Source organism: Zeugodacus cucurbitae, chromosome 3, assembly GCF_028554725.1.
Source record: "Zeugodacus cucurbitae isolate PBARC_wt_2022May chromosome 3, idZeuCucr1.2, whole genome shotgun sequence".
Lineage (NCBI taxonomy): Eukaryota > Metazoa > Arthropoda > Insecta > Diptera > Tephritidae > Zeugodacus > Zeugodacus cucurbitae.
The window spans coordinates 56,136,774-56,164,156 of NC_071668.1; the positions used below are offsets into that span (position 1 = coordinate 56,136,774).

General features: G+C 36.4%; 21 non-coding genes and 24 pseudogenes across 21 annotated transcripts; all 45 read right to left on the minus strand.

Annotated features, from left to right (window-relative positions):
- Nucleotides 1–217: 217 nt before the first annotated feature.
- On the minus strand, nt 218–344 carry LOC128920836 (5S ribosomal RNA; annotated as a pseudogene).
- Nucleotides 345–817: 473 nt separating this feature from the next.
- LOC128921071 (5S ribosomal RNA) lies at nt 818–936 on the minus strand. Its single transcript, XR_008470720.1, has one exon. It is a non-coding gene; the product is annotated as a 5S ribosomal RNA (ribosomal RNA).
- A 473-nt stretch (nt 937–1,409) lies between these two features.
- On the minus strand, nt 1,410–1,536 carry LOC128920837 (5S ribosomal RNA; annotated as a pseudogene).
- Nucleotides 1,537–2,034: 498 nt separating this feature from the next.
- LOC128920839 (5S ribosomal RNA) lies at nt 2,035–2,161 on the minus strand (annotated as a pseudogene).
- Nucleotides 2,162–2,660: 499 nt separating this feature from the next.
- On the minus strand, nt 2,661–2,779 carry LOC128921082 (5S ribosomal RNA). The gene has a single exon (XR_008470721.1). It is a non-coding gene; the product is annotated as a 5S ribosomal RNA (ribosomal RNA).
- Nucleotides 2,780–3,251: 472 nt separating this feature from the next.
- Nucleotides 3,252–3,370, minus strand: LOC128921093 (5S ribosomal RNA). The gene has a single exon (XR_008470722.1). It is a non-coding gene; the product is annotated as a 5S ribosomal RNA (ribosomal RNA).
- Nucleotides 3,371–3,871: 501 nt separating this feature from the next.
- On the minus strand, nt 3,872–3,990 carry LOC128920688 (5S ribosomal RNA). Its single transcript, XR_008470676.1, has one exon. It is a non-coding gene; the product is annotated as a 5S ribosomal RNA (ribosomal RNA).
- Nucleotides 3,991–4,489: 499 nt separating this feature from the next.
- Nucleotides 4,490–4,608, minus strand: LOC128921104 (5S ribosomal RNA). The gene has a single exon (XR_008470723.1). It is a non-coding gene; the product is annotated as a 5S ribosomal RNA (ribosomal RNA).
- A 498-nt stretch (nt 4,609–5,106) lies between these two features.
- LOC128921115 (5S ribosomal RNA) lies at nt 5,107–5,225 on the minus strand. Its single transcript, XR_008470724.1, has one exon. It is a non-coding gene; the product is annotated as a 5S ribosomal RNA (ribosomal RNA).
- Nucleotides 5,226–5,727: 502 nt separating this feature from the next.
- On the minus strand, nt 5,728–5,854 carry LOC128920840 (5S ribosomal RNA; annotated as a pseudogene).
- Nucleotides 5,855–6,353: 499 nt separating this feature from the next.
- Nucleotides 6,354–6,480, minus strand: LOC128920841 (5S ribosomal RNA; annotated as a pseudogene).
- A 473-nt stretch (nt 6,481–6,953) lies between these two features.
- LOC128921127 (5S ribosomal RNA) lies at nt 6,954–7,072 on the minus strand. The gene has a single exon (XR_008470726.1). It is a non-coding gene; the product is annotated as a 5S ribosomal RNA (ribosomal RNA).
- Nucleotides 7,073–7,545: 473 nt separating this feature from the next.
- Nucleotides 7,546–7,672, minus strand: LOC128920842 (5S ribosomal RNA; annotated as a pseudogene).
- Nucleotides 7,673–8,170: 498 nt separating this feature from the next.
- Nucleotides 8,171–8,297, minus strand: LOC128920843 (5S ribosomal RNA; annotated as a pseudogene).
- Nucleotides 8,298–8,796: 499 nt separating this feature from the next.
- Nucleotides 8,797–8,915, minus strand: LOC128921138 (5S ribosomal RNA). Its single transcript, XR_008470727.1, has one exon. It is a non-coding gene; the product is annotated as a 5S ribosomal RNA (ribosomal RNA).
- A 472-nt stretch (nt 8,916–9,387) lies between these two features.
- LOC128921149 (5S ribosomal RNA) lies at nt 9,388–9,506 on the minus strand. The gene has a single exon (XR_008470728.1). It is a non-coding gene; the product is annotated as a 5S ribosomal RNA (ribosomal RNA).
- A 501-nt stretch (nt 9,507–10,007) lies between these two features.
- On the minus strand, nt 10,008–10,126 carry LOC128920699 (5S ribosomal RNA). Its single transcript, XR_008470678.1, has one exon. It is a non-coding gene; the product is annotated as a 5S ribosomal RNA (ribosomal RNA).
- A 499-nt stretch (nt 10,127–10,625) lies between these two features.
- On the minus strand, nt 10,626–10,744 carry LOC128921160 (5S ribosomal RNA). Its single transcript, XR_008470729.1, has one exon. It is a non-coding gene; the product is annotated as a 5S ribosomal RNA (ribosomal RNA).
- A 499-nt stretch (nt 10,745–11,243) lies between these two features.
- On the minus strand, nt 11,244–11,362 carry LOC128921171 (5S ribosomal RNA). Its single transcript, XR_008470730.1, has one exon. It is a non-coding gene; the product is annotated as a 5S ribosomal RNA (ribosomal RNA).
- Nucleotides 11,363–11,863: 501 nt separating this feature from the next.
- Nucleotides 11,864–11,990, minus strand: LOC128920844 (5S ribosomal RNA; annotated as a pseudogene).
- Nucleotides 11,991–12,475: 485 nt separating this feature from the next.
- Nucleotides 12,476–12,602, minus strand: LOC128920845 (5S ribosomal RNA; annotated as a pseudogene).
- Nucleotides 12,603–13,077: 475 nt separating this feature from the next.
- On the minus strand, nt 13,078–13,196 carry LOC128921182 (5S ribosomal RNA). The gene has a single exon (XR_008470731.1). It is a non-coding gene; the product is annotated as a 5S ribosomal RNA (ribosomal RNA).
- Nucleotides 13,197–13,669: 473 nt separating this feature from the next.
- LOC128920846 (5S ribosomal RNA) lies at nt 13,670–13,796 on the minus strand (annotated as a pseudogene).
- A 499-nt stretch (nt 13,797–14,295) lies between these two features.
- Nucleotides 14,296–14,414, minus strand: LOC128921193 (5S ribosomal RNA). Its single transcript, XR_008470732.1, has one exon. It is a non-coding gene; the product is annotated as a 5S ribosomal RNA (ribosomal RNA).
- Nucleotides 14,415–14,887: 473 nt separating this feature from the next.
- On the minus strand, nt 14,888–15,014 carry LOC128920847 (5S ribosomal RNA; annotated as a pseudogene).
- A 498-nt stretch (nt 15,015–15,512) lies between these two features.
- Nucleotides 15,513–15,631, minus strand: LOC128921204 (5S ribosomal RNA). Its single transcript, XR_008470733.1, has one exon. It is a non-coding gene; the product is annotated as a 5S ribosomal RNA (ribosomal RNA).
- A 499-nt stretch (nt 15,632–16,130) lies between these two features.
- On the minus strand, nt 16,131–16,249 carry LOC128921215 (5S ribosomal RNA). The gene has a single exon (XR_008470734.1). It is a non-coding gene; the product is annotated as a 5S ribosomal RNA (ribosomal RNA).
- A 474-nt stretch (nt 16,250–16,723) lies between these two features.
- On the minus strand, nt 16,724–16,850 carry LOC128920848 (5S ribosomal RNA; annotated as a pseudogene).
- Nucleotides 16,851–17,348: 498 nt separating this feature from the next.
- LOC128920850 (5S ribosomal RNA) lies at nt 17,349–17,475 on the minus strand (annotated as a pseudogene).
- Nucleotides 17,476–17,974: 499 nt separating this feature from the next.
- On the minus strand, nt 17,975–18,093 carry LOC128920644 (5S ribosomal RNA). The gene has a single exon (XR_008470671.1). It is a non-coding gene; the product is annotated as a 5S ribosomal RNA (ribosomal RNA).
- Nucleotides 18,094–18,592: 499 nt separating this feature from the next.
- LOC128920851 (5S ribosomal RNA) lies at nt 18,593–18,719 on the minus strand (annotated as a pseudogene).
- Nucleotides 18,720–19,220: 501 nt separating this feature from the next.
- Nucleotides 19,221–19,339, minus strand: LOC128921226 (5S ribosomal RNA). Its single transcript, XR_008470735.1, has one exon. It is a non-coding gene; the product is annotated as a 5S ribosomal RNA (ribosomal RNA).
- A 485-nt stretch (nt 19,340–19,824) lies between these two features.
- Nucleotides 19,825–19,951, minus strand: LOC128920852 (5S ribosomal RNA; annotated as a pseudogene).
- Nucleotides 19,952–20,341: 390 nt separating this feature from the next.
- LOC128921238 (5S ribosomal RNA) lies at nt 20,342–20,460 on the minus strand. Its single transcript, XR_008470737.1, has one exon. It is a non-coding gene; the product is annotated as a 5S ribosomal RNA (ribosomal RNA).
- A 473-nt stretch (nt 20,461–20,933) lies between these two features.
- LOC128920853 (5S ribosomal RNA) lies at nt 20,934–21,060 on the minus strand (annotated as a pseudogene).
- Nucleotides 21,061–21,559: 499 nt separating this feature from the next.
- On the minus strand, nt 21,560–21,686 carry LOC128920694 (5S ribosomal RNA; annotated as a pseudogene).
- A 499-nt stretch (nt 21,687–22,185) lies between these two features.
- Nucleotides 22,186–22,312, minus strand: LOC128920854 (5S ribosomal RNA; annotated as a pseudogene).
- A 501-nt stretch (nt 22,313–22,813) lies between these two features.
- On the minus strand, nt 22,814–22,932 carry LOC128921249 (5S ribosomal RNA). Its single transcript, XR_008470738.1, has one exon. It is a non-coding gene; the product is annotated as a 5S ribosomal RNA (ribosomal RNA).
- A 485-nt stretch (nt 22,933–23,417) lies between these two features.
- LOC128920855 (5S ribosomal RNA) lies at nt 23,418–23,544 on the minus strand (annotated as a pseudogene).
- Nucleotides 23,545–23,934: 390 nt separating this feature from the next.
- Nucleotides 23,935–24,053, minus strand: LOC128921260 (5S ribosomal RNA). Its single transcript, XR_008470739.1, has one exon. It is a non-coding gene; the product is annotated as a 5S ribosomal RNA (ribosomal RNA).
- A 473-nt stretch (nt 24,054–24,526) lies between these two features.
- Nucleotides 24,527–24,653, minus strand: LOC128920856 (5S ribosomal RNA; annotated as a pseudogene).
- Nucleotides 24,654–25,152: 499 nt separating this feature from the next.
- LOC128920695 (5S ribosomal RNA) lies at nt 25,153–25,279 on the minus strand (annotated as a pseudogene).
- A 504-nt stretch (nt 25,280–25,783) lies between these two features.
- LOC128920857 (5S ribosomal RNA) lies at nt 25,784–25,910 on the minus strand (annotated as a pseudogene).
- Nucleotides 25,911–26,395: 485 nt separating this feature from the next.
- LOC128920858 (5S ribosomal RNA) lies at nt 26,396–26,522 on the minus strand (annotated as a pseudogene).
- A 473-nt stretch (nt 26,523–26,995) lies between these two features.
- On the minus strand, nt 26,996–27,122 carry LOC128920859 (5S ribosomal RNA; annotated as a pseudogene).
- Nucleotides 27,123–27,383: the final 261 nt, after the last annotated feature.

Here is a 27,383-nt window from a genome sequence, read left to right on the forward strand (position 1 = left end):
AACGTAGTAGATACTATTTAACACTCCAATGTACTGGCTTATTTTAGATACTTAGATGCTTTTTTTTGCTTACTATCTACCTTCGTATTCCGATACTTGTGCAATGTTGAGTATACTGCCCAAAAAAAATGAGACTTTCTGAAAAAAAAAAATAAAAAACAACAACAACTAGGAAAATATTTAAAAACTTTGACAAAAAGGTAAAAAAGTTGTTGGAAGCCAACAACACGCGGTGTTCCCAAGCGGTCCCCCATCTAAGTACTAACCGCGCCCGCTATCCCGACGCTGCTTAATTTCGGTGATCGGACGAGAACCGATGTATTCAGCGTGGTATGGTCGTTGGCATATGGATTTCCTAGAATTCGTTATATGAGTAAACTACTCTTTCACGTAAGTGAGTTTGGGACTATAGCCGGAGTAAAATTTCAGTTTTTATCCGGAGGCAAATTTGCACAGTCTCTTCATCACAGCCATCAGCTGTTCAACAGTTAAGCTCTTATTTCGCTATTTCGCATTTAAAATATATGTATTTCTTTAATTGATATTATCTTTTATATGTATCTGCAAGTTTGCAGATACAATATCTAATCCTATTTCTCATAATACCGCGCATAGTGACTCACAAAACGTAGTAGATACTATTTAACACTCTAATGTACTGGCTTATTTTAGATACTTAGATGCTTTTTTTTGCTTACATCTACCTTCGTATTCCGATACTTGTGCAATGAGACTTTCTGAAAAAAAAAAAATAAAAAACAACAACAACTAGGAAAGTATTTAAAAACTTTGACAAAAAGGTAAAAAAGTTGTTGGAAGCCAACAACACGCGGTGTTCCCAAGCGGTCCCCCATCTAAGTACTAACCGCGCCCGACGCTGCTTAATTTCGGTGATCGGACGAGAACCGATGTATTCAGCGTGGTATGGTCGTTGGCATATGGATTTCCTAGAATTCGTTATATGAGTAAACTACTCTTTCACGTAAGTGAGTTTGGGACTATAGCCGGAGTAAAATTTCAGTTTTTATCCGGAGGCAAATTTGCACAGTCTCTTCATCACAGCCATCAGCTGTTCAACAGTTAAGCTCTTATTTCGCTATTTCGCATTTAAAATATATGTATTTCTTTAATTGATATTATCTTTTATATGTATCTGCAAGTTTGCAGATACAATATCTAATCCTATTTCTCATAATACCGCGCATAGTGACTCACAAAACGTAGTAGATACTATTTAACACTCTAATGTACTGGCTTATTTTAGATACTTAGATGCTTTTTTTTGCTTACATCTACCTTCGTATTCCGATACTTGTGCAATGAGACTTTCTAAAAAAAAAAAAATAAAAAACAACAACAACTAGGAAAGTATTTAAAAACTTTGACAAAAAGGTAAAAAAGTTGTTGGGAGCCAACAACACGCGGTGTTCCCAAGCGGTCCCCCATCTAAGTACTAACCGCGCCCGCTATCCCGACGCTGCTTAATTTCGGTGATCGGACGAGAACCGATGTATTCAGCGTGGTATGGTCGTTGGCATATGGATTTCCTAGAATTCGTTATATGAGTAAACTACTCTTTCACGTAAGTGAGATTGGGACTATAGCCGGAGTAAAATTTCAGTTTTTATCCGGAGGCAAATTTGCACAGTCTCTTCATCACAGCCATCAGCTGTTCAACAGTTAAGCTCTTATTTCGCTATTTCGCATTTAAAATATATGTATTTCTTTAATTGATATTATCTTTTAAATGTATCTGCAAGTTTGCAGATACAATATCTAATCCTATTTCTCATAATACCGCGCATAGTGACTCACAAAACGTAGTAGATACTATTTAACACTCTAATGTACTGGCTTATTTTAGATACTTAGATGCTTTTTTTTGCTTACTATCTACCTTCGTATTCCGATACTTGTGCAATGTTGAGTATACTGCCCAAAAAAAATGAGACTTTCTGAAAAAAAAAAAAAAACAACAACAACAACTAGGAAAGTATTTAAAAACTTTGACAAAAAGGTAAAAAAGTTGTTGGGAGCCAACAACACGCGGTGTTCCCAAGCGGTCCCCCATCTAAGTACTAACCGCGCCCGCTATCCCGACGCTGCTTAATTTCGGTGATCGGACGAGAACCGATGTATTCAGCGTGGTATGGTCGTTGGCATATGGATTTCCTAGAATTCGTTATATGAGTAAACTACTCTTTCACGTAAGTGAGTTTGGGACTATAGCCGGAGTAAAATTTCAGTTTTTATCCGGAGGCAAATTTGCACAGTCTCTTCATCACAGCCATCAGCTGTTCAACAGTTAAGCTCTTATTTCGCTATTTCGCATTTAAAATATATGTATTTCTTTAATTGATATTATCTTTTAAATGTATCTGCAAGTTTGCAGATACAATATCTAATCCTATTTCCCATAATACCGCGCATAAGTGACTCACAAAACGTAGTAGATACTATTTAACACTCCAATGTACTGGCTTATTTTAGATACTTAGATGCTTTTTTTTGCTTACTATCTACCTTCGTATTCCGATACTTGTGCAATGTTGAGTATACTGCCCAAAAAAAATGAGACTTTCTGAAAAAAAAAAATAAAAAACAACAACAACTAGGAAAGTATTTAAAAACTTTGACAAAAAGGTAAAAAAGTTGTTGGAAGCCAACAACACGCGGTGTTCCCAAGCGGTCCCCCATCTAAGTACTAACCGCGCCCGACGCTGCTTAATTTCGGTGATCGGACGAGAACCGATGTATTCAGCGTGGTATGGTCGTTGGCATATGGATTTCCTAGAATTCGTTATATGAGTAAACTACTCTTTCACGTAAGTGAGTTTGGGACTATAGCCGGAGTAAAATTTCAGTTTTTATCCGGAGGCAAATTTGCACAGTCTCTTCATCACAGCCATCAGCTGTTCAACAGTTAAGCTCTTATTTCGCTATTTCGCATTTAAAATATATGTATTTCTTTAATTGATATTATCTTTTATATGTATCTGCAAGTTTGCAGATACAATATCTAATCCTATTTCTCATAATACCGCGCATAGTGACTCACAAAACGTAGTAGATACTATTTAACACTCTAATGTACTGGCTTATTTTAGATACTTAGATGCTTTTTTTTGCTTACATCTACCTTCGTATTCCGATACTTGTGCAATGAGACTTTCTAAAAAAAAAAAATAAAAAACAACAACAACTAGGAAAGTATTTAAAAACTTTGACAAAAAGGTAAAAAAGTTGTTGGGAGCCAACAACACGCGGTGTTCCCAAGCGGTCCCCCATCTAAGTACTAACCGCGCCCGACGCTGCTTAATTTCGGTGATCGGACGAGAACCGATGTATTCAGCGTGGTATGGTCGTTGGCATATGGATTTCCTAGAATTCGTTATATGAGTAAACTACTCTTTCACGTAAGTGAGATTGGGACTATAGCCGGAGTAAAATTTCAGTTTTTATCCGGAGGCAAATTTGCACAGTCTCTTCATCACAGCCATCAGCTGTTCAACAGTTAAGCTCTTATTTCGCTATTTCGCATTTAAAATATATGTATTTCTTTAATTGATATTATCTTTTAAATGTATCTGCAAGTTTGCAGATACAATATCTAATCCTATTTCCCATAATATTGCGCATAAGTGACTCACAAAACGTAGTAGATACTATTTAATACCCTAATGTACTGGCTTATTTTAGATACTTAAATATTTTTTTTCTTACATCTACCTTCGTATTCCGATACTTGTGCAATGTTGTGTATACTGCCCAAAAAAAAAAATGAGACTTTCTGAAAAAAAAAAAAATTAAAAACAACAACAACTAGGAAAGTATTTAAAAACTTTGACAAAAAGGTAAAAAAGTTGTTGGGAGCCAACAACACGCGGTGTTCCCAAGCGGTCCCCCATCTAAGTACTAACCGCGCCCGACGCTGCTTAATTTTGGTGATCGGACGAGAACCGATGTATTCAGCGTGGTATGGTCGTTGGCATATGGATTTCCTAGAATTCGTTATATGAGTAAACTACTCTTTCACGTAAGTGAGTTTGGGACTATAGCCGGAGTAAAATTTCAGTTTTTATCCGGAGGCAAATTTGCACAGTCTCTTCATCACAGCCATCAGCTGTTCAACAGTTAAGCTCTTATTTCGCTATTTCGCATTTAAAATATATGTATTTCTTTAATTGATATTATCTTTTAAATGTATCTGCAAGTTTGCAGATACAATATCTAATCCTATTTCCCATAATACCGCGCATAAGTGACTCACAAAACGTAGTAGATACTATTTAACACTCCAATGTACTGGCTTATTTTAGATACTTAGATGCTTTTTTTTGCTTACTATCTACCTTCGTATTCCGATACTTGTGCAATGTTGAGTATACTGCCCAAAAAAAATGAGACTTTCTGAAAAAAAAAAATAAAAAACAACAACAACTAGGAAAGTATTTAAAAACTTTGACAAAAAGGTAAAAAAGTTGTTGGAAGCCAACAACACGCGGTGTTCCCAAGCGGTCCCCCATCTAAGTACTAACCGCGCCCGACGCTGCTTAATTTCGGTGATCGGACGAGAACCGATGTATTCAGCGTGGTATGGTCGTTGGCATATGGATTTCCTAGAATTCGTTATATGAGTAAACTACTCTTTCACGTAAGTGAGTTTGGGACTATAGCCGGAGTAAAATTTCAGTTTTTATCCGGAGGCAAATTTGCACAGTCTCTTCATCACAGCCATCAGCTGTTCAACAGTTAAGCTCTTATTTCGCTATTTCGCATTTAAAATATATGTATTTCTTTAATTGATATTATCTTTTATATGTATCTGCAAGTTTGCAGATACAATATCTAATCCTATTTCCCATAATACCGCGCATAAGTGACTCACAAAACGTAGTAGATACTATTTAACACTCCAATGTACTGGCTTATTTTAGATACTTAAATACTTTTTTTGCTTACATCTACCTTCGTATTCCGATACTTGTGCAATGTTGTGTATACTGCCCAAAAAAAAAATGAGACTTTCTGAAAAAAAAAATAAAAAACAACAACAACTAGGAAAGTATTTAAAAACTTTGACAAAAAGGTAAAAAAGTTGTTGGGAGCCAACAACACGCGGTGTTCCCAAGCGGTCCCCCATCTAAGTACTAACCGCGCCCGACGCTGCTTAATTTCGGTGATCGGACGAGAACCGATGTATTCAGCGTGGTATGGTCGTTGGCATATGGATTTCCTAGAATTCGTTATATGAGTAAACTACTCTTTCACGTAAGTGAGTTTGGGACTATAGCCGGAGTAAAATTTCAGTTTTTATCCGGAGGCAAATTTGCACAGTCTCTTCATCACAGCCATCAGCTGTTCAACAGTTAAGCTCTTATTTCGCTATTTCGCATTTAAAATATATGTATTTCTTTAATTGATATTATCTTTTAAATGTATCTGCAAGTTTGCAGATACAATATCTAATCCTATTTCTCATAATACCGCGCATAGTGACTCACAAAACGTAGTAGATACTATTTAACACTCTAATGTACTGGCTTATTTTAGATACTTAGATGCTTTTTTTTGCTTACTATCTACCTTCGTATTCCGATACTTGTGCAATGTTGAGTATACTGCCCAAAAAAAATGAGACTTTCTGAAAAAAAAAAAAAAATAAAAAACAACAACAACTAGGAAAGTATTTAAAAACTTTGACAAAAAGGTAAAAAAGTTGTTGGGAGCCAACAACACGCGGTGTTCCCAAGCGGTCCCCCATCTAAGTACTAACCGCGCCCGCTATCCCGACGCTGCTTAATTTCGGTGATCGGACGAGAACCGATGTATTCAGCGTGGTATGGTCGTTGGCATAGGGATTTCCTAAAATTCGTTATATAAGTAAACTACTCTTTCACGTAAGTGAGATTGGGACTATAGCCGGAGTAAAATTTCAGTTTTTATCCGGAGGCAAATTTGCACAGTCTCTTCATCACAGCCATCAGCTGTTCAACAGTTAAGCTCTTATTTCGCTATTTCGCATTTAAAATATATGTATTTCTTTAATTGATATTATCTTTTAAATGTATCTGCAAGTTTGCAGATACAATATCTAATCCTATTTCCCATAATACCGCGCATAAGTGACTCACAAAACGTAGTAGATACTATTTAACACTCCAATGTACTGGCTTATTTTAGATACTTAGATGCTTTTTTTTGCTTACTATCTACCTTCGTATTCCGATACTTGTGCAATGTTGAGTATACTGCCCAAAAAAAATGAGACTTTCTGAAAAAAAAAAATAAAAAACAACAACAACTAGGAAAATATTTAAAAACTTTGACAAAAAGGTAAAAAAGTTGTTGGAAGCCAACAACACGCGGTGTTCCCAAGCGGTCCCCCATCTAAGTACTAACCGCGCCCGCTATCCCGACGCTGCTTAATTTCGGTGATCGGACGAGAACCGATGTATTCAGCGTGGTATGGTCGTTGGCATATGGATTTCCTAGAATTCGTTATATGAGTAAACTACTCTTTCACGTAAGTGAGTTTGGGACTATAGCCGGAGTAAAATTTCAGTTTTTATCCGGAGGCAAATTTGCACAGTCTCTTCATCACAGCCATCAGCTGTTCAACAGTTAAGCTCTTATTTCGCTATTTCGCATTTAAAATATATGTATTTCTTTAATTGATATTATCTTTTATATGTATCTGCAAGTTTGCAGATACAATATCTAATCCTATTTCTCATAATACCGCGCATAGTGACTCACAAAACGTAGTAGATACTATTTAACACTCTAATGTACTGGCTTATTTTAGATACTTAGATGCTTTTTTTTGCTTACATCTACCTTCGTATTCCGATACTTGTGCAATGAGACTTTCTGAAAAAAAAAAAATAAAAAACAACAACAACTAGGAAAGTATTTAAAAACTTTGACAAAAAGGTAAAAAAGTTGTTGGAAGCCAACAACACGCGGTGTTCCCAAGCGGTCCCCCATCTAAGTACTAACCGCGCCCGACGCTGCTTAATTTCGGTGATCGGACGAGAACCGATGTATTCAGCGTGGTATGGTCGTTGGCATATGGATTTCCTAGAATTCGTTATATGAGTAAACTACTCTTTCACGTAAGTGAGTTTGGGACTATAGCCGGAGTAAAATTTCAGTTTTTATCCGGAGGCAAATTTGCACAGTCTCTTCATCACAGCCATCAGCTGTTCAACAGTTAAGCTCTTATTTCGCTATTTCGCATTTAAAATATATGTATTTCTTTAATTGATATTATCTTTTATATGTATCTGCAAGTTTGCAGATACAATATCTAATCCTATTTCTCATAATACCGCGCATAGTGACTCACAAAACGTAGTAGATACTATTTAACACTCTAATGTACTGGCTTATTTTAGATACTTAGATGCTTTTTTTTGCTTACATCTACCTTCGTATTCCGATACTTGTGCAATGAGACTTTCTAAAAAAAAAAAAATAAAAAACAACAACAACTAGGAAAGTATTTAAAAACTTTGACAAAAAGGTAAAAAAGTTGTTGGGAGCCAACAACACGCGGTGTTCCCAAGCGGTCCCCCATCTAAGTACTAACCGCGCCCGCTATCCCGACGCTGCTTAATTTCGGTGATCGGACGAGAACCGATGTATTCAGCGTGGTATGGTCGTTGGCATATGGATTTCCTAGAATTCGTTATATGAGTAAACTACTCTTTCACGTAAGTGAGATTGGGACTATAGCCGGAGTAAAATTTCAGTTTTTATCCGGAGGCAAATTTGCACAGTCTCTTCATCACAGCCATCAGCTGTTCAACAGTTAAGCTCTTATTTCGCTATTTCGCATTTAAAATATATGTATTTCTTTAATTGATATTATCTTTTAAATGTATCTGCAAGTTTGCAGATACAATATCTAATCCTATTTCTCATAATACCGCGCATAGTGACTCACAAAACGTAGTAGATACTATTTAACACTCTAATGTACTGGCTTATTTTAGATACTTAGATGCTTTTTTTTGCTTACTATCTACCTTCGTATTCCGATACTTGTGCAATGTTGAGTATACTGCCCAAAAAAAATGAGACTTTCTGAAAAAAAAAAAAAAACAACAACAACAACTAGGAAAGTATTTAAAAACTTTGACAAAAAGGTAAAAAAGTTGTTGGGAGCCAACAACACGCGGTGTTCCCAAGCGGTCCCCCATCTAAGTACTAACCGCGCCCGCTATCCCGACGCTGCTTAATTTCGGTGATCGGACGAGAACCGATGTATTCAGCGTGGTATGGTCGTTGGCATATGGATTTCCTAGAATTCGTTATATGAGTAAACTACTCTTTCACGTAAGTGAGTTTGGGACTATAGCCGGAGTAAAATTTCAGTTTTTATCCGGAGGCAAATTTGCACAGTCTCTTCATCACAGCCATCAGCTGTTCAACAGTTAAGCTCTTATTTCGCTATTTCGCATTTAAAATATATGTATTTCTTTAATTGATATTATCTTTTAAATGTATCTGCAAGTTTGCAGATACAATATCTAATCCTATTTCCCATAATACCGCGCATAAGTGACTCACAAAACGTAGTAGATACTATTTAACACTCCAATGTACTGGCTTATTTTAGATACTTAGATGCTTTTTTTTGCTTACTATCTACCTTCGTATTCCGATACTTGTGCAATGTTGAGTATACTGCCCAAAAAAAATGAGACTTTCTGAAAAAAAAAAATAAAAAACAACAACAACTAGGAAAGTATTTAAAAACTTTGACAAAAAGGTAAAAAAGTTGTTGGAAGCCAACAACACGCGGTGTTCCCAAGCGGTCCCCCATCTAAGTACTAACCGCGCCCGACGCTGCTTAATTTCGGTGATCGGACGAGAACCGATGTATTCAGCGTGGTATGGTCGTTGGCATATGGATTTCCTAGAATTCGTTATATGAGTAAACTACTCTTTCACGTAAGTGAGTTTGGGACTATAGCCGGAGTAAAATTTCAGTTTTTATCCGGAGGCAAATTTGCACAGTCTCTTCATCACAGCCATCAGCTGTTCAACAGTTAAGCTCTTATTTCGCTATTTCGCATTTAAAATATATGTATTTCTTTAATTGATATTATCTTTTATATGTATCTGCAAGTTTGCAGATACAATATCTAATCCTATTTCTCATAATACCGCGCATAGTGACTCACAAAACGTAGTAGATACTATTTAACACTCTAATGTACTGGCTTATTTTAGATACTTAGATGCTTTTTTTTGCTTACATCTACCTTCGTATTCCGATACTTGTGCAATGAGACTTTCTAAAAAAAAAAAATAAAAAACAACAACAACTAGGAAAGTATTTAAAAACTTTGACAAAAAGGTAAAAAAGTTGTTGGGAGCCAACAACACGCGGTGTTCCCAAGCGGTCCCCCATCTAAGTACTAACCGCGCCCGACGCTGCTTAATTTCGGTGATCGGACGAGAACCGATGTATTCAGCGTGGTATGGTCGTTGGCATATGGATTTCCTAGAATTCGTTATATGAGTAAACTACTCTTTCACGTAAGTGAGATTGGGACTATAGCCGGAGTAAAATTTCAGTTTTTATCCGGAGGCAAATTTGCACAGTCTCTTCATCACAGCCATCAGCTGTTCAACAGTTAAGCTCTTATTTCGCTATTTCGCATTTAAAATATATGTATTTCTTTAATTGATATTATCTTTTAAATGTATCTGCAAGTTTGCAGATACAATATCTAATCCTATTTCCCATAATATTGCGCATAAGTGACTCACAAAACGTAGTAGATACTATTTAATACCCTAATGTACTGGCTTATTTTAGATACTTAAATATTTTTTTTCTTACATCTACCTTCGTATTCCGATACTTGTGCAATGTTGTGTATACTGCCCAAAAAAAAAAATGAGACTTTCTGAAAAAAAAAAAAATTAAAAACAACAACAACTAGGAAAGTATTTAAAAACTTTGACAAAAAGGTAAAAAAGTTGTTGGGAGCCAACAACACGCGGTGTTCCCAAGCGGTCCCCCATCTAAGTACTAACCGCGCCCGACGCTGCTTAATTTTGGTGATCGGACGAGAACCGATGTATTCAGCGTGGTATGGTCGTTGGCATATGGATTTCCTAGAATTCGTTATATGAGTAAACTACTCTTTCACGTAAGTGAGTTTGGGACTATAGCCGGAGTAAAATTTCAGTTTTTATCCGGAGGCAAATTTGCACAGTCTCTTCATCACAGCCATCAGCTGTTCAACAGTTAAGCTCTTATTTCGCTATTTCGCATTTAAAATATATGTATTTCTTTAATTGATATTATCTTTTAAATGTATCTGCAAGTTTGCAGATACAATATCTAATCCTATTTCCCATAATACCGCGCATAAGTGACTCACAAAACGTAGTAGATACTATTTAACACTCCAATGTACTGGCTTATTTTAGATACTTAGATGCTTTTTTTTGCTTACTATCTACCTTCGTATTCCGATACTTGTGCAATGTTGAGTATACTGCCCAAAAAAAATGAGACTTTCTGAAAAAAAAAAATAAAAAACAACAACAACTAGGAAAGTATTTAAAAACTTTGACAAAAAGGTAAAAAAGTTGTTGGAAGCCAACAACACGCGGTGTTCCCAAGCGGTCCCCCATCTAAGTACTAACCGCGCCCGACGCTGCTTAATTTCGGTGATCGGACGAGAACCGATGTATTCAGCGTGGTATGGTCGTTGGCATATGGATTTCCTAGAATTCGTTATATGAGTAAACTACTCTTTCACGTAAGTGAGTTTGGGACTATAGCCGGAGTAAAATTTCAGTTTTTATCCGGAGGCAAATTTGCACAGTCTCTTCATCACAGCCATCAGCTGTTCAACAGTTAAGCTCTTATTTCGCTATTTCGCATTTAAAATATATGTATTTCTTTAATTGATATTATCTTTTATATGTATCTGCAAGTTTGCAGATACAATATCTAATCCTATTTCCCATAATACCGCGCATAAGTGACTCACAAAACGTAGTAGATACTATTTAACACTCCAATGTACTGGCTTATTTTAGATACTTAAATACTTTTTTTGCTTACATCTACCTTCGTATTCCGATACTTGTGCAATGTTGTGTATACTGCCCAAAAAAAAAAATGAGACTTTCTGAAAAAAAAAATAAAAAACAACAACAACTAGGAAAGTATTTAAAAACTTTGACAAAAAGGTAAAAAAGTTGTTGGGAGCCAACAACACGCGGTGTTCCCAAGCGGTCCCCCATCTAAGTACTAACCGCGCCCGACGCTGCTTAATTTCGGTGATCGGACGAGAACCGATGTATTCAGCGTGGTATGGTCGTTGGCATATGGATTTCCTAGAATTCGTTATATGAGTAAACTACTCTTTCACGTAAGTGAGTTTGGGACTATAGCCGGAGTAAAATTTCAGTTTTTATCCGGAGGCAAATTTGCACAGTCTCTTCATCACAGCCATCAGCTGTTCAACAGTTAAGCTCTTATTTCGCTATTTCGCATTTAAAATATATGTATTTCTTTAATTGATATTATCTTTTAAATGTATCTGCAAGTTTGCAGATACAATATCTAATCCTATTTCTCATAATACCGCGCATAGTGACTCACAAAACGTAGTAGATACTATTTAACACTCTAATGTACTGGCTTATTTTAGATACTTAGATGCTTTTTTTTGCTTACTATCTACCTTCGTATTCCGATACTTGTGCAATGTTGAGTATACTGCCCAAAAAAAATGAGACTTTCTGAAAAAAAAAAAAAATAAAAAACAACAACAACTAGGAAAGTATTTAAAAACTTTGACAAAAAGGTAAAAAAGTTGTTGGGAGCCAACAACACGCGGTGTTCCCAAGCGGTCCCCCATCTAAGTACTAACCGCGCCCGCTATCCCGACGCTGCTTAATTTCGGTGATCGGACGAGAACCGATGTATTCAGCGTGGTATGGTCGTTGGCATATGGATTTCCTAGAATTCGTTATATGAGTAAACTACTCTTTCACGTAAGTGAGTTTGGGACTATAGCCGGAGTAAAATTTCAGTTTTTATCCGGAGGCAAATTTGCACAGTCTCTTCATCACAGCCATCAGCTGTTCAACAGTTAAGCTCTTATTTCGCTATTTCGCATTTAAAATATATGTATTTCTTTAATTGATATTATCTTTTAAATGTATCTGCAAGTTTGCAGATACAATATCTAATCCTATTTCCCATAATACCGCGCATAAGTGACTCACAAAACGTAGTAGATACTATTTAACACTCTAATGTACTGGCTTATTTTAGATACTTAGATACTTTTTTTGCTTACTATCTACCTTCGTATTCCGATACTTGTGCCCAAAAAAAAAATGAGACTTTCTGAAAAAAAAAAAAATAAAAAACAACAACAACTAGGAAAGTATTTAAAAACTTTGACAAAAAGGTAAAAAAGTTGTTGGGAGCCAACAACACGCGGTGTTCCCAAGCGGTCCCCCATCTAAGTACTAACCGCGCCCGCTATCCCGACGCTGCTTAATTTCGGTGATCGGACGAGAACCGATGTATTCAGCGTGGTATGGTCGTTGGCATAGGGATTTCCTAAAATTCGTTATATAAGTAAACTACTCTTTCACGTAAGTGAGATTGGGACTATAGCCGGAGTAAAATTTCAGTTTTTATCCGGAGGCAAATTTGCACAGTCTCTTCATCACAGCCATCAGCTGTTCAACAGTTAAGCTCTTATTTCGCTATTTCGCATTTAAAATATATGTATTTCTTTAATTGATATTATCTTTTAAATGTATCTGCAAGTTTGCAGATACAATATCTAATCCTATTTCCCATAATACCGCGCATAAGTGACTCACAAAACGTAGTAGATACTATTTAACACTCCAATCTACTGGCTTATTTTAGATACTTAGATGCTTTTTTTTGCTTACTATCTACCTTCGTATTCCGATACTTGTGCAATGAGACTTTCTGAAAAAAAAAAAATAAAAAACAACAACAACTAGGAAAGTGTTTAAAAACTTTGACAAAAAGGTAAAAAAGTTGTTGGAAGCCAACAACACGCGGTGTTCCCAAGCGGTCCCCCATCTAAGTACTAACCGCGCCCGACGCTGCTTAATTTCGGTGATCGGACGAGAACCGATGTATTCAGCGTGGTATGGTCGTTGGCATATGGATTTCCTAGAATTCGTTATATGAGTAAACTACTCTTTCACGTAAGTGAGTTTGGGACTATAGCCGGAGTAAAATTTCAGTTTTTATCCGGAGGCAAATTTGCACAGTCTCTTCATCACAGCCATCAGCTGTTCAACAGTTAAGCTCTTATTTCGCTATTTCGCATTTAAAATATATGTATTTCTTTAATTGATATTATCTTTTATATGTATCTGCAAGTTTGCAGATACAATATCTAATCCTATTTCTCATAATACCGCGCATAGTGACTCACAAAACGTAGTAGATACTATTTAACACTCTAATGTACTGGCTTATTTTAGATACTTAGATGCTTTTTTTTGCTTACATCTACCTTCGTATTCCGATACTTGTGCAATGAGACTTTCTAAAAAAAAAAAAATAAAAAACAACAACAACTAGGAAAGTATTTAAAAACTTTGACAAAAAGGTAAAAAAGTTGTTGGGAGCCAACAACACGCGGTGTTCCCAAGCGGTCCCCCATCTAAGTACTAACCGCGCCCGCTATCCCGACGCTGCTTAATTTCGGTGATCGGACGAGAACCGATGTATTCAGCGTGGTATGGTCGTTGGCATATGGATTTCCTAGAATTCGTTATATGAGTAAACTACTCTTTCACGTAAGTGAGATTGGGACTATAGCCGGAGTAAAATTTCAGTTTTTATCCGGAGGCAAATTTGCACAGTCTCTTCATCACAGCCATCAGCTGTTCAACAGTTAAGCTCTTATTTCGCTATTTCGCATTTAAAATATATGTATTTCTTTAATTGATATTATCTTTTAAATGTATCTGCAAGTTTGCAGATACAATATCTAATCCTATTTCTCATAATACCGCGCATAGTGACTCACAAAACGTAGTAGATACTATTTAACACTCTAATGTACTGGCTTATTTTAGATACTTAGATGCTTTTTTTTGCTTACTATCTACCTTCGTATTCCGATACTTGTGCAATGTTGAGTATACTGCCCAAAAAAAATGAGACTTTCTGAAAAAAAAAAAAAAAACAACAACAACAACTAGGAAAGTATTTAAAAACTTTGACAAAAAGGTAAAAAAGTTGTTGGGAGCCAACAACACGCGGTGTTCCCAAGCGGTCCCCCATCTAAGTACTAACCGCGCCCGACGCTGCTTAATTTCGGTGATCGGACGAGAACCGATGTATTCAGCGTGGTATGGTCGTTGGCATATGGATTTCCTAGAATTCGTTATATGAGTAAACTACTCTTTCACGTAAGTGAGTTTGGGACTATAGCCGGAGTAAAATTTCAGTTTTTATCCGGAGGCAAATTTGCACAGTCTCTTCATCACAGCCATCAGCTGTTCAACAGTTAAGCTCTTATTTCGCTATTTCGCATTTAAAATATATGTATTTCTTTAATTGATATTATCTTTTATATGTATCTGCAAGTTTGCAGATACAATATCTAATCCTATTTCTCATAATACCGCGCATAGTGACTCACAAAACGTAGTAGATACTATTTAACACTCTAATGTACTGGCTTATTTTAGATACTTAGATGCTTTTTTTTGCTTACATCTACCTTCGTATTCCGATACTTGTGCAATGAGACTTTCTAAAAAAAAAAAAATAAAAAACAACAACAACTAGGAAAGTATTTAAAAACTTTGACAAAAAGGTAAAAAAGTTGTTGGGAGCCAACAACACGCGGTGTTCCCAAGCGGTCCCCCATCTAAGTACTAACCGCGCCCGCTATCCCGACGCTGCTTAATTTCGGTGATCGGACGAGAACCGATGTATTCAGCGTGGTATGGTCGTTGGCATATGGATTTCCTAGAATTCGTTATATGAGTAAACTACTCTTTCACGTAAGTGAGATTGGGACTATAGCCGGAGTAAAATTTCAGTTTTTATCCGGAGGCAAATTTGCACAGTCTCTTCATCACAGCCATCAGCTGTTCAACAGTTAAGCTCTTATTTCGCTATTTCGCATTTAAAATATATGTATTTCTTTAATTGATATTATCTTTTAAATGTATCTGCAAGTTTGCAGATACAATATCTAATCCTATTTCTCATAATACCGCGCATAGTGACTCACAAAACGTAGTAGATACTATTTAACACTCTAATGTACTGGCTTATTTTAGATACTTAGATGCTTTTTTTTGCTTACTATCTACCTTCGTATTCCGATACTTGTGCAATGTTGAGTATACTGCCCAAAAAAAATGAGACTTTCTGAAAAAAAAAAAAAAACAACAACAACAACTAGGAAAGTATTTAAAAACTTTGACAAAAAGGTAAAAAAGTTGTTGGGAGCCAACAACACGCGGTGTTCCCAAGCGGTCCCCCATCTAAGTACTAACCGCGCCCGACGCTGCTTAATTTCGGTGATCGGACGAGAACCGATGTATTCAGCGTGGTATGGTCGTTGGCATATGGATTTCCTAGAATTCGTTATATGAGTAAACTACTCTTTCACGTAAGTGAGTTTGGGACTATAGCCGGAGTAAAATTTCAGTTTTTATCCGGAGGCAAATTTGCACAGTCTCTTCATCACAGCCATCAGCTGTTCAACAGTTAAGCTCTTATTTCGCTATTTCGCATTTAAAATATATGTATTTCTTTAATTGATATTATCTTTTAGATGTATCTGCAAGTTTGCAGATACAATATCTAATCCTATTTCCCATAATACCGCGCATAAGTGACTCACAAAACGTAGTAGATACTATTTAACACTCCAATGTACTGGCTTATTTTAGATACTTAGATGCTTTTTTTTGCTTACTATCTACCTTCGTATTCCGATACTTGTGCAATGTTGAGTATACTGCCCAAAAAAAATGAGACTTTCTGAAAAAAAAAAATAAAAAACAACAACAACTAGGAAAGTATTTAAAAACTTTGACAAAAAGGTAAAAAAGTTGTTGGAAGCCAACAACACGCGGTGTTCCCAAGCGGTCCCCCATCTAAGTACTAACCGCGCCCGACGCTGCTTAATTTCGGTGATCGGACGAGAACCGATGTATTCAGCGTGGTATGGTCGTTGGCATATGGATTTCCTAGAATTCGTTATATGAGTAAACTACTCTTTCACGTAAGTGAGTTTGGGACTATAGCCGGAGTAAAATTTCAGTTTTTATCCGGAGGCAAATTTGCACAGTCTCTTCATCACAGCCATCAGCTGTTCAACAGTTAAGCTCTTATTTCGCTATTTCGCATTTAAAATATATGTATTTCTTTAATTGATATTATCTTTTATATGTATCTGCAAGTTTGCAGATACAATATCTAATCCTATTTCTCATAATACCGCGCATAGTGACTCACAAAACGTAGTAGATACTATTTAACACTCTAATGTACTGGCTTATTTTAGATACTTAGATGCTTTTTTTTGCTTACATCTACCTTCGTATTCCGATACTTGTGCAATGAGACTTTCTAAAAAAAAAAAAAATAAAAAACAACAACAACTAGGAAAGTATTTAAAAACTTTGACAAAAAGGTAAAAAAGTTGTTGGGAGCCAACAACACGCGGTGTTCCCAAGCGGTCCCCCATCTAAGTACTAACCGCGCCCGCTATCCCGACGCTGCTTAATTTCGGTGATCGGACGAGAACCGATGTATTCAGCGTGGTATGGTCGTTGGCATATGGATTTCCTAGAATTCGTTATATGAGTAAACTACTCTTTCACGTAAGTGAGATTGGGACTATAGCCGGAGTAAAATTTCAGTTTTTATCCGGAGGCAAATTTGCACAGTCTCTTCATCACAGCCATCAGCTGTTCAACAGTTAAGCTCTTATTTCGCTATTTCGCATTTAAAATATATGTATTTCTTTAATTGATATTATCTTTTAAATGTATCTGCAAGTTTGCAGATACAATATCTAATCCTATTTCCCATAATACCGCGCATAAGTGACTCACAAAACGTAGTAGATACTATTTAACACTCCAATGTACTGGCTTATTTTAGATACTTAGATGCTTTTTTTTGCTTACTATCTACCTTCGTATTCCGATACTTGTGCAATGTTGAGTATACTGCCCAAAAAAAATGAGACTTTCTGAAAAAAAAAATAAAAAACAACAACAACTAGGAAAGTATTTAAAAACTTTGACAAAAAGGTAAAAAAGTTGTTGGAAGCCAACAACACGCGGTGTTCCCAAGCGGTCCCCCATCTAAGTACTAACCGCGCCCGCTATCCCGACGCTGCTTAATTTCGGTGATCGGACGAGAACCGATGTATTCAGCGTGGTATGGTCGTTGGCATATGGATTTCCTAGAATTCGTTATATGAGTAAACTACTCTTTCACGTAAGTGAGTTTGGGACTATAGCCGGAGTAAAATTTCAGTTTTTATCCGGAGGCAAATTTGCACAGTCTCTTCATCACAGCCATCAGCTGTTCAACAGTTAAGCTCTTATTTCGCTATTTCGCATTTAAAATATATGTATTTCTTTAATTGATATTATCTTTTATATGTATCTGCAAGTTTGCAGATACAATATCTAATCCTATTTCCCATAATACCGCGCATAAGTGACTCACAAAACGTAGTAGATACTATTTAACACTCCAATGTACTGGCTTATTTTAGATACTTAAATACTTTTTTTGCTTACATCTACCTTCGTATTCCGATACTTGTGCAATGTTGTGTATACTGCCCAAAAAAAAAAATGAGACTTTCTGAAAAAAAAAATAAAAAACAACAACAACTAGGAAAGTATTTAAAAACTTTGACAAAAAGGTAAAAAAGTTGTTGGGAGCCAACAACACGCGGTGTTCCCAAGCGGTCCCCCATCTAAGTACTAACCGCGCCCGACGCTGCTTAATTTCGGTGATCGGACGAGAACCGATGTATTCAGCGTGGTATGGTCGTTGACATATGGATTTCCTAGAATTCGTTATATGAGTAAACTACTCTTTCACGTAAGTGAGTTTGGGACTATAGCCGGAGTAAAATTTCAGTTTTTATCCGGAGGCAAATTTGCACAGTCTCTTCATCACAGCCATCAGCTGTTCAACAGTTAAGCTCTTATTTCGCTATTTCGCATTTAAAATATATGTATTTCTTTAATTGATATTATCTTTTATATGTATCTGCAAGTTTGCAGATACAATATCTAATCCTATTTCCCATAATACCGCGCATAAGTGACTCACAAAACGTAGTAGATACTATTTAACACTCCAATGTACTGGCTTATTTTAGATACTTAAATACTTTTTTTGCTTACATCTACCTTCGTATTCCGATACTTGTGCAATGTTGTGTATACTGCCCAAAAAAAAAAATGAGACTTTCTGAAAAAAAAAATAAAAAACAACAACAACTAGGAAAGTATTTAAAAACTTTGACAAAAAGGTAAAAAAGTTGTTGGGAGCCAACAACACGCGGTGTTCCCAAGCGGTCCCCCATCTAAGTACTAACCGCGCCCGCTATCCCGACGCTGCTTAATTTCGGTGATCGGACGAGAACCGATGTATTCAGCGTGGTATGGTCGTTGGCATATGGATTTCCTAGAATTCGTTATATGAGTAAACTACTCTTTCACGTAAGTGAGTTTGGGACTATAGCCGGAGTAAAATTTCAGTTTTTATCCGGAGGCAAATTTGCACAGTCTCTTCATCACAGCCATCAGCTGTTCAACAGTTAAGCTCTTATTTCGCTATTTCGCATTTAAAATATATGTATTTCTTTAATTGATATTATCTTTTAAATGTATCTGCAAGTTTGCAGATACAATATCTAATCCTATTTCTCATAATACCGCGCATAGTGACTCACAAAACGTAGTAGATACTATTTAACACTCTAATGTACTGGCTTATTTTAGATACTTAGATGCTTTTTTTTGCTTACTATCTACCTTCGTATTCCGATACTTGTGTAATGTTGAGTATACTGCCCAAAAAAAATGAGACTTTCTGAAAAAAAAAAAAAATAAAAAACAACAACAACTAGGAAAGTATTTAAAAACTTTGACAAAAAGGTAAAAAAGTTGTTGGGAGCCAACAACACGCGGTGTTCCCAAGCGGTCCCCCATCTAAGTACTAACCGCGCCCGACGCTGCTTAATTTCGGTGATCGGACGAGAACCGATGTATTCAGCGTGGTATGGTCGTTGGCATATGGATTTCCTAGAATTCGTTATATGAGTAAACTACTCTTTCACGTAAGTGAGTTTGGGACTATAGCCGGAGTAAAATTTCAGTTTTTATCCGGAGGCAAATTTGCACAGTCTCTTCATCACAGCCATCAGCTGTTCAACAGTTAAGCTCTTATTTCGCTATTTCGCATTTAAAATATATGTATTTCTTTAATTGATATTATCTTTTAAATGTATCTGCAAGTTTGCAGATACAATATCTAATCCTATTTCCCATAATACCGCGCATAAGTGACTCACAAAACGTAGTAGATACTATTTAACACTCTAATGTACTGGCTTATTTTAGATACTTAGATACTTTTTTTGCTTACTATCTACCTTCGTATTCCGATACTTGTGCCCAAAAAAAAAATGAGACTTTCTGAAAAAAAAAAAAATAAAAAACAACAACAACTAGGAAAGTATTTAAAAACTTTGACAAAAAGGTAAAAAAGTTGTTGGGAGCCAACAACACGCGGTGTTCCCAAGCGGTCCCCCATCTAAGTACTAACCGCGCCCGCTATCCCGACGCTGCTTAATTTCGGTGATCGGACGAGAACCGATGTATTCAGCGTGGTATGGTCGTTGGCATATGGATTTCCTAGAATTCGTTATATGAGTAAACTACTCTTTCACGTAAGTGAGTTTGGGACTATAGCCGGAGTAAAATTTCAGTTTTTATCCGGAGGCAAATTTGCACAGTCTCTTCATCACAGCCATCAGCTGTTCAACAGTTAAGCTCTTATTTCGCTATTTCGCATTTAAAATATATGTATTTATTTAACACTCCAATGTACTGGCTTATTTTAGATACTTAGATGCTTTTTTTTGCTTACTATCTACCTTCGTATTCCGATACTTGTGCAATGTTGAGTATACTGCCCAAAAAAAATGAGACTTTCTGAAAAAAAAAAATAAAAAACAACAACAACTAGGAAAGTATTTAAAAACTTTGACAAAAAGGTAAAAAAGTTGTTGGAAGCCAACAACACGCGGTGTTCCCAAGCGGTCCCCCATCTAAGTACTAACCGCGCCCGACGCTGCTTAATTTCGGTGATCGGACGAGAACCGATGTATTCAGCGTGGTATGGTCGTTGGCATATGGATTTCCTAGAATTCGTTATATGAGTAAACTACTCTTTCACGTAAGTGAGTTTGGGACTATAGCCGGAGTAAAATTTCAGTTTTTATCCGGAGGCAAATTTGCACAGTCTCTTCATCACAGCCATCAGCTGTTCAACAGTTAAGCTCTTATTTCGCTATTTCGCATTTAAAATATATGTATTTCTTTAATTGATATTATCTTTTATATGTATCTGCAAGTTTGCAGATACAATATCTAATCCTATTTCTCATAATACCGCGCATAGTGACTCACAAAACGTAGTAGATACTATTTAACACTCTAATGTACTGGCTTATTTTAGATACTTAGATGCTTTTTTTTGCTTACATCTACCTTCGTATTCCGATACTTGTGCAATGAGACTTTCTAAAAAAAAAAAAATAAAAAACAACAACAACTAGGAAAGTATTTAAAAACTTTGACAAAAAGGTAAAAAAGTTGTTGGGAGCCAACAACACGCGGTGTTCCCAAGCGGTCCCCCATCTAAGTACTAACCGCGCCCGCTATCCCGACGCTGCTTAATTTCGGTGATCGGACGAGAACCGATGTATTCAGCGTGGTATGGTCGTTGGCATAGGGATTTCCTAAAATTCGTTATATAAGTAAACTACTCTTTCACGTAAGTGAGATTGGGACTATAGCCGGAGTAAAATTTCAGTTTTTATCCGGAGGCAAATTTGCACAGTCTCTTCATCACAGCCATCAGCTGTTCAACAGTTAAGCTCTTATTTCGCTATTTCGCATTTAAAATATATGTATTTCTTTAATTGATATTATCTTTTAAATGTATCTGCAAGTTTGCAGATACAATATCTAATCCTATTTCCCATAATACCGCGCATAAGTGACTCACAAAACGTAGTAGATACTATTTAACACTCTAATGTACTGGCTTATTTTAGATACTTAGATGCTTTTTTTTGCTTACTATCTACCTTCGTATTCCGATACTTGTGCAATGTTGAGTATACTGCCCAAAAAAAATGAGACTTTCTGAAAAAAAAAAATAAAAAACAACAACAACTAGGAAAATATTTAAAAACTTTGACAAAAAGGTAAAAAAGTTGTTGGAAGCCAACAACACGCGGTGTTCCCAAGCGGTCCCCCATCTAAGTACTAACCGCGCCCGCTATCCCGACGCTGCTTAATTTCGGTGATCGGACGAGAACCGATGTATTCAGCGTGGTATGGTCGTTGACATATGGATTTCCTAGAATTCGTTATATGAGTAAACTACTCTTTCACGTAAGTGAGTTTGGGACTATAGCCGGAGTAAAATTTCAGTTTTTATCCGGAGGCAAATTTGCACAGTCTCTTCATCACAGCCATCAGCTGTTCAACAGTTAAGCTCTTATTTCGCTATTTCGCATTTAAAATATATGTATTTCTTTAATTGATATTATCTTTTATATGTATCTGCAAGTTTGCAGATACAATATCTAATCCTATTTCCCATAATACCGCGCATAAGTGACTCACAAAACGTAGTAGATACTATTTAACACTCCAATGTACTGGCTTATTTTAGATACTTAAATACTTTTTTTGCTTACATCTACCTTCGTATTCCGATACTTGTGCAATGTTGTGTATACTGCCCAAAAAAAAAAATGAGACTTTCTGAAAAAAAAAATAAAAAACAACAACAACTAGGAAAGTATTTAAAAACTTTGACAAAAAGGTAAAAAAGTTGTTGGGAGCCAACAACACGCGGTGTTCCCAAGCGGTCCCCCATCTAAGTACTAACCGCGCCCGCTATCCCGACGCTGCTTAATTTCGGTGATCGGACGAGAACCGATGTATTCAGCGTGGTATGGTCGTTGGCATATGGATTTCCTAGAATTCGTTATATGAGTAAACTACTCTTTCACGTAAGTGAGTTTGGGACTATAGCCGGAGTAAAATTTCAGTTTTTATCCGGAGGCAAATTTGCACAGTCTCTTCATCACAGCCATCAGCTGTTCAACAGTTAAGCTCTTATTTCGCTATTTCGCATTTAAAATATATGTATTTCTTTAATTGATATTATCTTTTAAATGTATCTGCAAGTTTGCAGATACAATATCTAATCCTATTTCTCATAATACCGCGCATAGTGACTCACAAAACGTAGTAGATACTATTTAACACTCTAATGTACTGGCTTATTTTAGATACTTAGATGCTTTTTTTTGCTTACTATCTACCTTCGTATTCCGATACTTGTGTAATGTTGAGTATACTGCCCAAAAAAAATGAGACTTTCTGAAAAAAAAAAAAAATAAAAAACAACAACAACTAGGAAAGTATTTAAAAACTTTGACAAAAAGGTAAAAAAGTTGTTGGGAGCCAACAACACGCGGTGTTCCCAAGCGGTCCCCCATCTAAGTACTAACCGCGCCCGACGCTGCTTAATTTCGGTGATCGGACGAGAACCGATGTATTCAGCGTGGTATGGTCGTTGGCATATGGATTTCCTAGAATTCGTTATATGAGTAAACTACTCTTTCACGTAAGTGAGTTTGGGACTATAGCCGGAGTAAAATTTCAGTTTTTATCCGGAGGCAAATTTGCACAGTCTCTTCATCACAGCCATCAGCTGTTCAACAGTTAAGCTCTTATTTCGCTATTTCGCATTTAAAATATATGTATTTCTTTAATTGATATTATCTTTTAAATGTATCTGCAAGTTTGCAGATACAATATCTAATCCTATTTCCCATAATACCGCGCATAAGTGACTCACAAAACGTAGTAGATACTATTTAACACTCTAATGTACTGGCTTATTTTAGATACTTAGATACTTTTTTTGCTTACTATCTACCTTCGTATTCCGATACTTGTGCCCAAAAAAAAAATGAGACTTTCTGAAAAAAAAAAAAATAAAAAACAACAACAACTAGGAAAGTATTTAAAAACTTTGACAAAAAGGTAAAAAAGTTGTTGGGAGCCAACAACACGCGGTGTTCCCAAGCGGTCCCCCATCTAAGTACTAACCGCGCCCGCTATCCCGACGCTGCTTAATTTCGGTGATCGGACGAGAACCGATGTATTCAGCGTGGTATGGTCGTTGGCATATGGATTTCCTAGAATTCGTTATATGAGTAAACTACTCTTTCACGTAAGTGAGTTTGGGACTATAGCCGGAGTAAAATTTCAGTTTTTATCCGGAGGCAAATTTGCACAGTCTCTTCATCACAGCCATCAGCTGTTCAACAGTTAAGCTCTTATTTCGCTATTTCGCATTTAAAATATATGTATTTATTTAACACTCCAATGTACTGGCTTATTTTAGATACTTAGATGCTTTTTTTTGCTTACTATCTACCTTCGTATTCCGATACTTGTGCAATGTTGAGTATACTGCCCAAAAAAAATGAGACTTTCTGAAAAAAAAAAATAAAAAACAACAACAACTAGGAAAGTATTTAAAAACTTTGACAAAAAGGTAAAAAAGTTGTTGGAAGCCAACAACACGCGGTGTTCCCAAGCGGTCCCCCATCTAAGTACTAACCGCGCCCGACGCTGCTTAATTTCGGTGATCGGACGAGAACCGATGTATTCAGCGTGGTATGGTCGTTGGCATATGGATTTCCTAGAATTCGTTATATGAGTAAACTACTCTTTCACGTAAGTGAGTTTGGGACTATAGCCGGAGTAAAATTTCAGTTTTTATCCGGAGGCAAATTTGCACAGTCTCTTCATCACAGCCATCAGCTGTTCAACAGTTAAGCTCTTATTTCGCTATTTCGCATTTAAAATATATGTATTTCTTTAATTGATATTATCTTTTATATGTATCTGCAAGTTTGCAGATACAATATCTAATCCTATTTCTCATAATACCGCGCATAGTGACTCACAAAACGTAGTAGATACTATTTAACACTCTAATGTACTGGCTTATTTTAGATACTTAGATGCTTTTTTTTGCTTACATCTACCTTCGTATTCCGATACTTGTGCAATGAGACTTTCTAAAAAAAAAAAAATAAAAAACAACAACAACTAGGAAAGTATTTAAAAACTTTGACAAAAAGGTAAAAAAGTTGTTGGGAGCCAACAACACGCGGTGTTCCCAAGCGGTCCCCCATCTAAGTACTAACCGCGCCCGCTATCCCGACGCTGCTTAATTTCGGTGATCGGACGAGAACCGATGTATTCAGCGTGGTATGGTCGTTGGCATAGGGATTTCCTAAAATTCGTTATATAAGTAAACTACTCTTTCACGTAAGTGAGATTGGGACTATAGCCGGAGTAAAATTTCAGTTTTTATCCGGAGGCAAATTTGCACAGTCTCTTCATCACAGCCATCAGCTGTTCAACAGTTAAGCTCTTATTTCGCTATTTCGCATTTAAAATATATGTATTTCTTTAATTGATATTATCTTTTAAATGTATCTGCAAGTTTGCAGATACAATATCTAATCCTATTTCCCATAATACCGCGCATAAGTGACTCACAAAACGTAGTAGATACTATTTAACACTCTAATGTACTGGCTTATTTTAGATACTTAGATGCTTTTTTTTGCTTACTATCTACCTTCGTATTCCGATACTTGTGCAATGTTGAGTATACTGCCCAAAAAAAATGAGACTTTCTGAAAAAAAAAAATAAAAAACAACAACAACTAGGAAAATATTTAAAAACTTTGACAAAAAGGTAAAAAAGTTGTTGGAAGCCAACAACACGCGGTGTTCCCAAGCGGTCCCCCATCTAAGTACTAACCGCGCCCGCTATCCCGACGCTGCTTAATTTCGGTGATCGGACGAGAACCGATGTATTCAGCGTGGTATGGTCGTTGACATATGGATTTCCTAGAATTCGTTATATGAGTAAACTACTCTTTCACGTAAGTGAGTTTGGGACTATAGCCGGAGTAAAATTTCAGTTTTTATCCGGAGGCAAATTTGCACAGTCTCTTCATCACAGCCATCAGCTGTTCAACAGTTAAGCTCTTATTTCGCTATTTCGCATTTAAAATATATGTATTTCTTTAATTGATATTATCTTTTATATGTATCTGCAAGTTTGCAGATACAATATCTAATCCTATTTCCCATAATACCGCGCATAAGTGACTCACAAAACGTAGTAGATACTATTTAACACTCTAATGTACTGGCTTATTTTAGATACTTAGATGCTTTTTTTTGCTTACTATCTACCTTCGTATTCCGATACTTGTGTAATGTTGAGTATACTGCCCAAAAAAAATGAGACTTTCTGAAAAAAAAAAAAAAAATAAAAAACAACAACAACTAGGAAAGTATTTAAAAACTTTGACAAAAAGGTAAAAAAGTTGTTGGGAGCCAACAACACGCGGTGTTCCCAAGCGGTCCCCCATCTAAGTACTAACCGCGCCCGCTATCCCGACGCTGCTTAATTTCGGTGATCGGACGAGAACCGATGTATTCAGCGTGGTATGGTCGTTGGCATATGGATTTCCTAGAATTCGTTATATGAGTAAACTACTCTTTCACGTAAGTGAGTTTGGGACTATAGCCGGAGTAAAATTTCAGTTTTTATCCGGAGGCAAATTTGCACAGTCTCTTCATCACAGCCATCAGCTGTTCAACAGTTAAGCTCTTATTTCGCTATTTCGCATTTAAAATATATGTATTTCTTTAATTGATATTATCTTTTAAATGTATCTGCAAGTTTGCAGATACAATATCTAATCCTATTTCCCATAATACCGCGCATAAGTGACTCACAAAACGTAGTAGATACTATTTAACACTCTAATGTACTGGCTTATTTTAGATACTTAGATACTTTTTTTGCTTACTATCTACCTTCGTATTCCGATACTTGTGCCCAAAAAAAAAATGAGACTTTCTGAAAAAAAAAAAAATAAAAAACAACAACAACTAGGAAAGTATTTAAAAACTTTGACAAAAAGGTAAAAAAGTTGTTGGGAGCCAACAACACGCGGTGTTCCCAAGCGGTCCCCCATCTAAGTACTAACCGCGCCCGCTATCCCGACGCTGCTTAATTTCGGTGATCGGACGAGAACCGATGTATTCAGCGTGGTATGGTCGTTGGCATATGGATTTCCTAGAATTCGTTATATGAGTAAACTACTCTTTCACGTAAGTGAGTTTGGGACTATAGCCGGAGTAAAATTTCAGTTTTTATCCGGAGGCAAATTTGCACAGTCTCTTCATCACAGCCATCAGCTGTTCAACAGTTAAGCTCTTATTTCGCTATTTCGCATTTAAAATATATGTATTTCTTTAATTGATATTATCTTTTATATGTATCTGCAAGTTTGCAGATACAATATCTAATCCTATTTCTCATAATACCGCGCATAGTGACTCACAAAACGTAGTAGATACTATTTAACACTCTAATGTACTGGCTTATTTTAGATACTTAGATGCTTTTTTTTGCTTACATCTACCTTCGTATTCCGATACTTGTGCAATGAGACTTTCTAAAAAAAAAAAAATAAAAAACAACAACAACTAGGAAAGTATTTAAAAACTTTGACAAAAAGGTAAAAAAGTTGTTGGGAGCCAACAACACGCGGTGTTCCCAAGCGGTCCCCCATCTAAGTACTAACCGCGCCCGCTATCCCGACGCTGCTTAATTTCGGTGATCGGACGAGAACCGATGTATTCAGCGTGGTATGGTCGTTGGCATATGGATTTCCTAGAATTCGTTATATGAGTAAACTACTCTTTCACGTAAGTGAGATTGGGACTATAGCCGGAGTAAAATTTCAGTTTTTATCCGGAGGCAAATTTGCACAGTCTCTTCATCACAGCCATCAGCTGTTCAACAGTTAAGCTCTTATTTCGCTATTTCGCATTTAAAATATATGTATTTCTTTAATTGATATTATCTTTTAAATGTATCTGCAAGTTTGCAGATACAATATCTAATCCTATTTCTCATAATA